Source organism: Cebus imitator, unplaced genomic scaffold (assembly GCF_001604975.1).
Source record: "Cebus imitator isolate Cc_AM_T3 unplaced genomic scaffold, Cebus_imitator-1.0 Scaffold2, whole genome shotgun sequence".
Classification (NCBI taxonomy): domain Eukaryota; kingdom Metazoa; phylum Chordata; class Mammalia; order Primates; family Cebidae; genus Cebus; species Cebus imitator.
In genome coordinates, this window is record NW_016107317.1 from 6,193,759 (window position 1) to 6,207,228 (window position 13,470).

General features: G+C 36.0%; 1 protein-coding gene and 1 long non-coding RNA gene across 2 annotated transcripts in view; one reads left to right on the forward strand and one right to left on the reverse strand.

Moving 5' to 3' along the window:
* PIK3C2G (phosphatidylinositol-4-phosphate 3-kinase catalytic subunit type 2 gamma) overlaps nt 1-13,470 on the forward strand; it is a 395,898-nt gene that overhangs the window by 181,338 nt on the left and 201,090 nt on the right. The gene's annotated exons all lie outside the window — the stretch shown is intronic.
* Nucleotides 1-13,470, reverse strand: part of LOC119471235 — an 83,915-nt gene that overhangs the window by 67,379 nt on the left and 3,066 nt on the right. Inside the window, exon 2 of the long non-coding RNA XR_005200268.1 lies at nt 4,462-4,531. This is a non-coding gene — a long non-coding RNA (uncharacterized LOC119471235). The remainder of the gene's footprint in view (nt 1-4,461; nt 4,532-13,470) is intronic.

The window sequence follows — 13,470 nt, forward strand, 5'->3', positions numbered from 1 at the left end:
AGGTGCTCTGTCCCTGGGAGTTAGGGCTTTATTTATGAGTTTCCATTGTGCTGCTGCCTTTTATTCTTTTTCAGGGATGCCCTGCCCAGCGAGGAGGCAGCCTAGTCACTGTCTGCCTGCAGAGGCTTTGCTGAGCTGCTGTGGGCTCTGTCCAGCTGCCGTGTGATCTTCCCTGCAGTCCTGTGTATATGGGTGTAGTTAGAACTGCCTTGGCAATGGTGGCCCGCCTCTGTTATGGCGGACTCTCTCTGTAGTGGCAGATTGCCTCGGCAACATGGGTTGCCTCAGCAACAGCGGGCTGCCTCTGTGATGGTCAGACTGCCTCTGTAGTGGTGGAGTGTCTCAGTAATGGCAGACTCCCATCCCCCACAGAGCCAGACCATCCTGGGTTCAGCTGTGCTTGCTGTGAAACTCTCAACCCAGAGCATTTTCAATTACTGTTTTTTTTTGGGGGGGGTGTGGGAGCGGGGGGGACCAGCCGAGCCTGATCACCTGGCTCCCTGACTCAGAGTCTTTTGTTGTTGTTGTTGTTGTTGAACGGTCGACCCTCTCCCAGTGTTCCAGTCGCCTGTTGAAAAGGCGCCGGGATCTCCCATGCCGCGACTCACTGAGCCGGCTGAAACAGCGGCGTTGAGATTCCTGGCGGTTTTTTGCCTAGGTATCTCCTTGCCTGGCTCGCTATTTCAGATGAATGGGCGACTCTGCCATCTCGGGGCTCCAATCGCCAGCTAAGAGGGCACCCGGACCAGTGTCTTTTGTACAGAGAACCACCATGCCAGGGCGCAGGCCAAAGCAGCCACGCCAGCCGAAACAGCCACGCTGGCGACCCGTGGGGCCCCTCCGCCTGGGAATCTCCTGGTCTGTGGGCAATAAAAATCCATCTGGAAATGTGGTGTCCACTCACCCTCTGCACTTTCACTGGGAGCTGCAATCCTGAGCTGTTCCTAGTTGGCCATCTTTCCCCTACAATAAGTATTTCTTACTGAAGATAAAGAATTTTAAAAAGTGTCTTTAGAAATTGGAGCATCAGTATGCTGTGGGATATATCATGGTTAGAACGGCAGTATCGCAGTCTTTCCCACTCCTCCTGCTAAGTTGGATTGAACAAACTCCAAGAGAGAACCAAATTGAATGAAAATCTGTCTGGTAGGAAGGCATTTTATAACACATCTCCTTTATAAAGTGTCACTTAAGGCACATAATGCAAAAATCTCCTCAAAGTGTTCCCTTCAACGTATGGTGACAGCCTGAGGTAAGGCTCCAATTTGCAAGCTCTATCAGTGTGAAGATTTTTTTTCTGCTTTATTCATTAATATATCACAAGTATCTAGGGCAGTACTTGGTACTTTATAGGCATTCAATAATTTACTATTCAGTATATGAATAGGATCAAGTTCCCTGGACCCAGCTGTGCGCATTCAGACTCATGTCAATAGGGGGCAGAGGAGAGCTGCTTCAGAGGTCAAATAAGAGCTGGCCTGGCTAAAGCAATTCCAGGAGATTGACCGGATCAGAAAGGAAGCGATGGATATCACTAGTGAAATCAAAACTGGGGAAGAGGGAGAATATTAGCAGCAGTCAAGGACTAACCAAGCCAGGACTTAGGGCGTAAGAACAAGTTGATGGGGCAGCATCTTCTGAACCAGTTGAGAGAACCACGAAATGAATTAAGCCATTGTTGTCTCTGGTACGGGTATTAAATGGCCATGTCCTCTGATTTTAATATGATATCCATAAAACTGAGATGATGCAAAAATCTATCCATTTATTTTTTTAAAACAATCCTCCCTAAACTTCTTTTGTCTTGAATTTTGGGTCAATTTCTGAAGTCACAGATGACTTTAAAACAAAAAGATGTGGAAATTTGGCACCCTGTGATTCGAAGTCACAGTTATCTCACTCACCCCCTCTCCACAATACATATCCCCTAATGCCTGAAATTCCCTCATTTGCAAGTCATTCCTTGAGGTTAAGTGTTGTTCCCTTCTAGCAGTTCTCTTCTAATATGAATAGATATATATTCATATTAGAAAGTAGATGTTAGTAGAAAGTATATATATATATATTCTGAACCTAATGCTAATGGATATTAGTTTAGTGACAAACATTGAGATGATGGACACTGTTGAACTATTAAGGATAAAACAAAGGATAATATTTGCCTTAAAGAAGCCTAAGGGCTAACATATTAGCATCCAGGTTAGAGGAAAGAGCCCACTGGTCAGGTAGCAGAGACAGAGTAGAGAGAGGGAACTCAACAAATTTTGTCCACTTTACAGTTTTACCTATGACCTTTTCCGTATAAAAGTAGAGAGGCAAGGCTGGACACCCAGTGAATGAAAAAGTTTGTATGCTCCCATTCTGTCAGTTTTAAATACTGATAAAGGCTTGCAAATGAATACACCAAGGAGGTAAATGCTCTCTCTTTCTGCTTTGATGCCTGGAACACTCCCTGAAGCAAGGGTAAAGAGCTATTCTTCAGGGAGGTCTTGCAGAGCAGTAGAGCACACATGATACAGAATCGATAGGGGGCTTTAAAGCCTCAGTCCTTTACCTTTGTGAATCATTATTTTGCAACTAATTTATCTTTTTACCTGTGCAATATAATAAATAATGAATCATTTCTTCATTTTTCCTAAAAGAAAGATATGTCTCACTGACTTTTAATATTGATTTGCTATAATCAACTTTCCATCCTGTTGTTCTCAGAAATGTGCACACAGGGTAGAATCCCTACATTGAACAACTGGCTTAAACCAAAAGTAACTGTTCTCTATCCCAACCAACTTGAAGACAAAGAGGCAGATAGTGGTAACAAGGCTTCCTTTGTACACAATAATCTGTAAAATCCATTAGCAGAGTTTTCCAGTTAAGGCATAATACAGGAACAGTTGTTTTTGTCTGTTTTATTTCTATTTTATGCAACAGGGATTTTTATGTAGTTCCCTTAATAAAAAGATGTTTAAAATACCATACAATCTTAAATTAATTTGGTTTCAGTTAAGCCTCTTTACTTATTACGTACACATTAAATACCTATGAAAATAAAATTTTATATAAAGTTCTACCATAAATCAGTACAAAAGCCAGGAAAAGAGCTCCATCGTCAATGTATCCTGTTTTAAATCATTTTTCCCTCAAAATCTTCTATTTTGTTAAGAAAAAGCGAAGAGTTACAGAAATGAACTTATATAGATACATAATGAACTCAAATGTTGAAACTTGGACCCACCCAGGCCTTTGGGAACCAAGCTTCCTAATCCACTGTCCAGCAATTGTTCATTGTAATAACCACATGCAATTACATCACTGCTTCCTTAGATAGTAATCTGGTTTCCCTATAATAATATTAGTCCCCCACTGTCAAAGTTTATACTAGGGATTTGGGTTAAGTCTTTGAAAAGCAGTATTATAATGTTTAATTATTTATTGTTTTTCAATCAGACTTCTTTGCTCTAGCCAACAAAAAATGTGGTCAACAAAAAGGTATTCTGTTTAGAAATTATTCCTGTCTTCTAATATTTGCATTTGGCATCCAAAATGAATATACTAACAGATATTCATAGAGTTACAGGATTTCGAAGTCAAATGGGACTTTAGGGACTGCTATCCCAGAAAGGGATCTCAACATCAATATGTTAAGTGATTTTCCCAATGACAGTCATCTAGCTGATTAAAGAATTGAAATCAAAATATTTTTATGCTATGTCATGCCCAATTCAGATTTCCTTCTAATTCAACATCTACTTTCAAAAAAGTGTAATTTGAAGAATTCATGAAATGTTTGTTTTTTCTATCAACAATTAGGAACTCATTCAACTACTGAAGACGTGGGGTTTTTTTTAACTTAAGAGCAAAACTGAAAAGAAAACAATATTGCAAATTGAGATATTTAAAAGCTCAAAATTTTGCTTTTAGTTATTGGCATGACTCACGTGCTGTCAATTGCAAATGTTAATGAATAGGTATATGCAATAAGCCCACTAAAATTGTATGCTTGAAGCAGCTTGGAAGTAGACAGTAGATTGTTTCCAGAATCTTTTATATAGTGTCTAATTCATATTTAAAATATTAAGCGTACTCTGTTAGTTTTACTATAAAACCATGATGTGATAACAATAACTGAGAAATTTACTTAGTAGACACTTTGTACTTATTTTTCAGCACCTATTTCATAAAACCAAGACTTTCTCAGTTTTCTCAAAAACATTATTTAATTAAGCAACTGACAATGATGCTAATACAATTAAGTCAGCCCATTTTATTAAGTTAAATGAGTTAGAAAATAAATCCCTCTAGGATGGGAAAGAACATGGCAATAATAAAATGCAGGCAAATCACTGGTTTCCTTCTAACTAAAAATGCACAGTAAGCAGAAGGGTACAGAGGACTGAAGGACAGAGAAAAGATCTCGAATGGTGACAGAAAATTGAATGTCATCAGCTCATTGTTGGGACTTACCCAGAATCCTTTCATCTTATGGCTCAGTCATTCCCTGTGCTCATCCACTGGTGCTGCAATAACAGAATATCTGAGAAATAAACAACAGAAATTATATCTTTTAGTTCTAGAGGCTGAAAAGTCCAGTATCAAGATGCTGGCAGGTTTGGTGTCTGGTAAGGGTCAACTCTCTGATTCCAAGGTTGTACCTTGAACACTGCGTATTCCAGAGGAAAGGACTGTTGTTTCTTACGTTGCAGAAGAGTGAAGGAAAGCAAACCCTTTTTTGCAAGGCTTTTTTTTATGATGGCATGAATCCATTCATGAGTGAATGGATCCTGAACATCTTCCATCAGACCTCTATCTCTCAATACTGTTGCATTGGAGATTACGTTTCCAGCCCATGAATTTTTAAAGGGGACACATTGAAACCATCACATCCCCTAAATTTGGAACTCTCACATGTATTCACTGAACCTGGACCCAAATAAGGTAGAATCACAGCATATTATCATTGAATCATAGAATCATAGCAAGAGAATCAGCATGTTGGAGATACTTTTAGGTGCTAATTGCAGACATCACTTTTGTCTGTATTCCATAGGCCAGAAGTCAGTTAACAATGCCCCTACCTAACTGCAAGGTGGCAAAGGAAAGTAGTCCATGTATATATACAAAGGCAAAATGCAGTTTAATTTGGTAAACCCATAGCAGTTTCTGCCATACAGGTAAAGCAGCATAGATTATTCAAGAAATCTGTCCATAAAGTGGTAGAGGAGAGAACATGAAATAAAAGCCAACATTTACCTTTCCATATATTAATTGGCTTTCTTTTCAAAAACCAAAATTAGTCTTAACAGACAAAGACTACTAGCTAACTACTCCAGTAAGAATCATCATTTTAATAGATATCCTCTAAAAATCTCTTTGGTTTTTATCCATAGATAAAAATTTTATAAATAATTCCTAGAGATTTAACCTTTGGGTACATTTTATAGCCAGTTTCTTTCTTCTGGAGGGCTCATTATTAAGATATCTATGTAACTATGGTATATGCCTGGGATCTCAGCTCAAGAAGTTCAAAATTGAATTCAATATTCCTATCCTCTACCCTTTCAGTTCTTTCACCCACCATTTCCAAGCTTTTAAAAATATACAATACCCTAGTTTACAGCCACTACTAAGATACCCAACACAGAAAGTCTAGAAGACATTATTATTACCCAGTAATCTTTATTTGCTTATCCCTTACATCTTGATTCTTTTTTCTCATAAACTTGTCTTTGATTTGCCCTTTCCTTTCTATTTTATAGATAGCACCTTTGGTATCATCTGCTTGGGCTATCAATACTGCTTCCAAACTGTTTTTCTTCGCTTCCGTTCTTACCTATCCCCAGTCCATCCATCCTCCATGCTGCTCTCAGAATCATGTTCACATGTAACAACTTAACCCAAACTCATAAAGTAGGCTCTAGGTCATGGGTAACCTCCCAGCTGGTTAGCATAATTTCTTAATTCCAGTTTCCTCTTTTCTTATGACAGAGTTCAGAATTAGACTATGAGATAAAATCCATTCTCTCTTAACGTGATTGGCAATGGAGCTTCATAGTTTCCACTCTGCCTATCTCCCACCCCATCTTGTAAGCCTTTCTACATCCAAATCTCTATTTTTTTTTTTTTTTTTTTTTGGAAAAGTCTCCCTCTGTCACCAGGCTGGAGTGCAGTGGTGCAATCTCAGCTCACCGCAACCTCTGTCCACCAGGTTTGAGCGATTCTCCTGCCTCAGCTTCCTGAGTAGCTGGGATTACAGGCATGCGCCACCACACCTGGCTAATTTTGTATTTTTAGTAGAGATGAGGTTTCTCCATGTTAGTAAGGCTGGTCTCGAACTCCTGACCTCAGGTGATCCATCTTCCTCAGCCTCCCAAAATGCTGGGATTACAAGCGCCAGCCACTGCGCCCAGCCCAAATATGATCTTTTTTTTTCTATTCTCAAGTAGTTACTCAAATTCTCAGATCTTTCATGCCCTGATGACTTTGCACACAGTGTCTCAACTGCTTGAAATGTCTATATAGAATCCTTTAGGACTCAGCTCAAGATTTTATCCTCTTTGAAGATGTCTCTGACCTCAGTTCCCTTGTACACATCTACAATACAGTTCTTAACATTTCATAATTTACTTCACCATTTCCCTTCACTCACAGATACTTTAAACTGCAAGTAGCCAAATAATAATAATAATAATAATAACCCTGATTCAACTGGTTTATGATGTGAAGAATTAATTATTTTATATCACATAACAAGAAGCTCTTCAGTGGAGTCGTTCCAGAGTTGTTTACTGCAGCAGCTCACTGATGGTGTCATAACTCAATTTCTTTCCAACTTTCTGCTGTGCCATCCTTAGCATGTTGTCTCAGTCTGCTTCACATCATTGTTACAAGAAGTTTGACACAGTGGATATCATATCCATATATGCATGATACCATGCAACAAAAGTAAAGAAAGCGACTCTTCCTCAGTTAGAAAATTTTCCATAAACCCCAAAGCTGAGTTAACTGCTCATATTATTTGCCAGAATTGGGTCCCTTACGATAAACCAGTCATGTGACCAGATGGCAATCTGATGACTCAGCTTACATGATTGATTTAGCATATTCAGAATTTATCTCTAAACTGGTCGTCTTCCTTTAAGGTTTTTGGTATCTGAATAAAAGCAGATTCTTTTTGCAGCTGTGAAGGGGAGAGTAGATTTGGTATAGACAAACCCTAAGTTTCTCTTCTGCACTGTGAGGACAAAATTAACCATCCATCTCTAACACAGAATATTACACATAGCATATATGATGGGTACTCAATTCATTCAATACCTGTCGAATGAATAAAAATAATCACACCACATACGCGTGTATTGCCTATAGGTTAATTTACCTTGACTACTATCCTTTAAATAGCAGATAATCAGAACAAGTCGTATTACACAAGATGTACTTTTGCTCTTTTAAAAAAATGGACTCTCTAACTCTCTGGAATTGGGTGAAGTGGAGGTGAATGACTTAACAGAATAATCTGACGTTCTGAAAGGTTTTTGAAACAGTATCGTGTTAAACCTATCTTGTTCATACTGTGAGTTGTTTTGCACTGATTTAACTATGCTGTTTATTGAAACGATTGAAAATGAAAGGCTGCATCTATTTATTGGGCAAAAAGTGTTTTCTGGGGAAACCTTGTTAAGCAACCACTTACCATCTTTTAAAATACGATTTTCTGCATCGAGACTCTCTATGAGCATTGGGAAATTACTAAACAGTGTCTGATGCTTTTTTTTTTTTTTCTGGCTTCTCTATTCTCCAGTTTTATTTTGTTTTCCAGAACTGTGAAGATTCAGAGTTCTTTGTATGTTGTATTAGTTAATGGATAAGCCTTTTATTTTTAGGCTCCATCTTAATTTTGTATATCTTTGTTCATCAAAAGATTACTCCTTTTGATGAAAATGTTGAAAGAGATTTTAATTGCTTTTCTTCTAATTCAATTTTACATTTCATGTACAATTAATATTTGTAAGAGAAAGACAGTTACTTTCTTGTTTCTTGTCTAAAGAACTTCATATGTGTTGTTTTTATTTCAACAAAACCAAGACTTAGATATTTCAATCAAACACGTGTTACATTTAATAACTCAGCATTCTTGTACTTGTTTTATTTTTTGATCAGTGAAAAATGAACAGCTTGCACAAAAAGTGACTTGTCTTCAGATTTGACAGTCTACCTGATACACTCACCAATCTTGACAGAATGTCAAATAATTGGTGTATATTGCTTGGGTTTAGTTATCTGAAGTTGTTAAAGGGAAGAACCCTAATGTACATGTCACTTTCCTTTTTAAACTGAGCACTGTGCACGTATGTTTCTGAGAGTGCTGTAAATGTCATTATTTACCAAAATGGTGAAACTTCCGTTTTCTTCCAACTAAAATTTACAATTATTTTTAAAGAGGCTGCTGCTCAATAAACTGTTGACATAAATTGATTGATAATACTGAAAATCACACAAGACAGTCTAGAGCATCAATTACTAGATATTGTAGGAACAGCTACATAAGTAGATCAGTAGACTTCAGTGAACAGAGGCAAGAAAGTGCCTAGGAAGGATATTGAGGAAAGAGTTTTATGTAGTCATTCATTCTTTAATTCAAATATCTATTCTCCAAATTTTTGTTGACTGCCTATTATGTACATAATATATAGCTCTTGTGGAGGAGATAGAAAATATAAGCAAGTTATAATAAACATAGATTAAGCAATGTGGTTTTTTTAAAGTCTTCTAGCTATTTCAGGCAGCTACCACAGACACTAGAGTCAATTTTTCAACTTTTTTGTCTCAATAAATTAATTTTAAATATTTCATGTAGTGATTTTCAAGTCTTCCTTGATTGGATTATAAACCTGAATTCAATTTATTTATTAACAATTATTTATTCTTGGACATAATTGTATCAAGTGTCTGCAGACCCCTTTCCAGGATCAAGAAATTTCAAGAAGTGAATTGGTGATTAGGTGGTGACTTGGGTAATCTTCTGGAAAATTTTACTATCCTTTCTCTGCTGAAAAGAAAAAAATACTAAGGTTTAAGGTTAAAGAGTATACTCTAGTGTGGCTCTGACTGAAAGAGTGTTACTAAGAATTCTAATCATCTAACTTTTCTGCTTTGACTACTCTTTGTTGTATGACAAGATTGTCTTATGGCAGACATAGTATAGTTAATGCTAGACACTATGGTAGTCATTTCAAATATTACTTCATTAATTGACAACAATTCTTTAGTCTCCATTTCTCAGATGAAAAATATTAATAGAGAGGCTTGGCATACTGAACTATTAAGAAGAAGAGCCAACATTTGCTCCGTGCATGATACCTTAGGACCCATCAATCTACTTACATATTATGAAAGCTATAAAAATTATAATAAAAGTTAGAATAATGTAATAGAGGGAGAACAAGATTTGGAGAAAAGCATACTGGAGGTAAAACTCAGGCCTCTACTAGGCTGGGTGGCCCTTGAAAAATTATTCAGCATCCCTGATCATCAATTTTATTACCTATAAAGGAAATATAATTATGCTTGAAACAGTCATTATTATACACACACACACACACACACACACACACACACATATATATTTTCCTTTTTACCTTCAAGAATATGTTTTTGGAGTCATTTAGGAAAGATATGAAATATTGTCAAAGTTTCAGTTCCCAAGGTTATATCACAAATTACTAATTACAAAGAATTTGGATCTCAGATTCCTGGCATTTGACTTCTGACTACTACAATTGCTCTTCTTGTCTTATCCCAATTGCAAATTTAAATTTAAGTTTAATAATAGAGTTTGAAATGAGTAAAAGTAGCAGTAGAAAAATTGCTTGTATAAACAAACTAGTTTATGGACCTGTTCAGAAAAGTTTTTGAAATAGTCTGAGTCAGAACAAGTTGGGAATATGTGTGTCATTTAGTGTCAGAGAAATTTAACATACAGAGAAACCTATCAAAATTCACAGATCGTCAGTTGATACATGTTTTTGCATTTCAACAGCCAACATGTATTTCACTCACATTCCTCATCTGCCTGGTAGCATAATACAGAAAGGAAGTACAAGTAAAAGTCTTCATCCATTTCTTAGTTCTTTTAAAGGGTTATTTAATGTATTAATCCTTTTACATTGACTTCAGTATTCACACTAAAATAGAATTGAGTGTTAACAGAAACTCCACCTCTGACTTCTTCAAGTTCATCAGACCACTCCACAATTTGCCTTACTTTCCTACCAACTTTCTGAGCCACTCATGTATGTATCTGGGGTAATTTCTTTTATCACTCTCTGTATTTAGCAAGTCATTTGTGAAATGTTTCATGAATCAATACCCTTTCTTTATCTCCACTAAACCTTTAACTCAGTATGACATCATTTCCTTATTGCTAGTGCTGTTTTTTTACCTTGTCTTCCTAATTCAAGTCTCTATCCATCCCATGTCATTCTCCACATTGTTTTAAAACTAAATAATAATATTGCAATGTCTATAGTACAAAGATAAAAATTTTAATCACACACCGTATATAATGAATCACAGGATACATTTTATTTTATTATCAAGTGGTTCCGAAGCAACCACTTTGTTTCACATATGAAAATATTGTTATTCTCTTTAACTCATAAAGTAATCATTAATATTTTAGGACCTACCTCACTGTACCCGGATGCAAACCTGTTTCTACTATCTATTGGGTGTCTCACTTTAAGCAAGATGCTTAATTTTAATAAGACTCTTTTTTCTCAGGCATTAAAAATTAGAGTAATAATTAAGAATTAATGCAGTATGGGGCCACAGTGTTGGATAGCCATGCGATACAGAGAATTCAACCAGGAGTCATGCAGGCTTATATCTGTAAGAGTTATGAGAGCTATAATCCTGTCCCATAGAAAGAGCTTGTTTACCAAAAAAATATTTATTGAGCACTTTCCATGAGTTAAGCTATATTGTAGTCTTCAGGGATACAGCAATGAATAAAAGAGACAAAAAACCCAGTTCTTCCTTATGTAGCTTTTAAGAGAAATAAAATATGTATGTGTAAGATATTGATAAGTACCAGGGAGAAAAATAAAACAAGTAGGAAACATAAGGAGTACAAGGGTCAGGTAGTTGCAATTTTCAGCTTAGGGAAACAAGTAAAGACCTTATTAAAAAGGTGACAAATGAAAAATACCTCAGCAAAGTGAGAGAGTGAACTACCTATGTATCTGAAGATAAGAGGGTGCCAGGAAGAGATAATAACATGTGCAAAGGCACTGAGGTCTATTTGGGATATCAGGGGACAGCAACGGTGCCAGGGTGGCTGGGTTAACTTGAGGGAGGGGAAGACTAGTAATAGATGAGGCTACAGGGGGAGAGAATAAGGGTACGGGCTGGTTTTATAAAAATTCCTAGGCATTATTGGAATATTAGCTTTAATCCAAATGATTAGAGGGCTCTGAGAGGATGAAAGTCATAATTTGGCTTATATTATCAAGAGATCAATTTTAACCTATTAAAGTCTGAAGTAACTATTGAACGTCTTATCTGGGATAGAACTGAAAATGAGAAAATTATCAACACGTAGGTAAGGTTTAAAGCCATAGTAATAGAGAAGGTCATAGGAGAATGAGTACAAATAGAAAAGGAAAAGAAGTCCAAATATTTAGTGGTAATGCCAATATTTAAAAATCAAAGAGATAAAGTAGAACCAGAAAAGAAAACTGAAGAGAAGTAGTCAAAGATATAAAAGATAAATAAGTGACCATGGAATTCTGTAAGACTATATAAACTATTAAAAGAGAGATGTGATCACCTGAGTCAAATGCTGCAGATAGGCCATACTGAGATCTGATTAGCACCATAGAGGTCATTGGAGGTCATCAAAAAAGCACTTTCAATTGAGCAGAGGTAAAGCCTGATGGGGGTAGATTCAAGAGAGAAAAGGAGTGCTATCAAAAACAATTATTTTAGGAGTTTTGCTGGAAAAGGAAAGAGAGAAGTGTGGTAGTGGCTGAAGAGGGACGTGGAATATGAAAGGAGTTTTGCTTGTTTGCTTTAACAATTGGAAAAATAGCTTTTTAAATACACTGGTGGGAAAAATCAAATAGAGAGGGCAATGTTGATGAGACAGAAGAAAGAATTTCTGATTCAAAGTCCTTGACTAATGATAGGGTGTGATATTTGTAGCACTAGAAGATTGGTACACGAAGGCCATACATAGTAAGAGGAGAAATTGAAGAGTAGATTGGAACAGGCGGGTGGGTGCATGTGGTAATAGTTGTTTGTAGAGTGAAGGAAGCAAAATCATCTTTCCATGACTGTATTTGGGCCTCTTTATTTTCTGTAAGCAGCAAACTCAAAATCACTTACAGTAATAGAGAAGTCTAAGATTTTTTAATAAGACAACAAAGGACAACCCAGCAAAGCAGATGATAAAAACAAGATAAAAGTAGGAGTATGATGTGCTAAAGAAATAAATAGTGCATCCTGGAGACTCAAGTGTCAAGTGCAGCATTGTGGATCATTCTATTTAAAATTCTGATTTAACTGTTCTTTTTTCTTATTCAAATGAAGGTATAAAAATATATAACTTTAAAAATAAAATTTTAATTCATTAGTGGGGCTGAATACTAGTTTTCATTAGGAAGATGAAAACATTGAGCAATATTAGCAGCATTTATGATCTGTACTATAGTAATATAGGAATGTTCAATTCTAATTTAATGTACAATATGTTTTTGCATAAACCATATTTAAATGAATGGTATATTGATATGAATAATTACTATAGCTTTTCTTTAATGGACAGTATTAACCCCGTAACTATGAGAAATAACTATTAATCTCACCCAGACAGTAAATGTACTCAAAGTGTGGAATACTGTAAAATATGCACTGAACCAGTTTCACAAACATAAATATTATTTTCTGTCCTCAAAGCGTTTATATTATTTTTTAGAAGAATAAGAAAAATATAAACAAGTCATAAAATATGAAAAGAACATTTATAAAATAACATTACAATAATGGCATGGTAATTACAATAGCCCTCAAGGAAATAAAAATAAAAATATCTTTAGAGTTGGATGAGATTAGTTGAGGTGAATTCTTAGAAGAGAAGATTTGAAACAGTGTTTTGAGAAGGTAATTGACAAGAGTAAACTGAAAAGATTCCAAGAACGAACTCATACAAATATAGAGAGGCTGAAAGGAGAGAGGAGTAGCCATATTAAGTTTCTAAAGCAGGACTCATTGTAAGGATGAAGTGAGAAAGAGTTCCAAGTTATAACATTATAATTCTTCAGATACTAACAACAGTTTAACTGGTTAAAATATTTGAGTACATCTTTTAAAATAATTAGAAAATTATGTACCTTTTTCTACATACATTTTTATATAGACTTCAGGCAACAAGTTCCTCTGTATGGTCAATAGCCTACTTTTTTTTTTTTTTTTTTT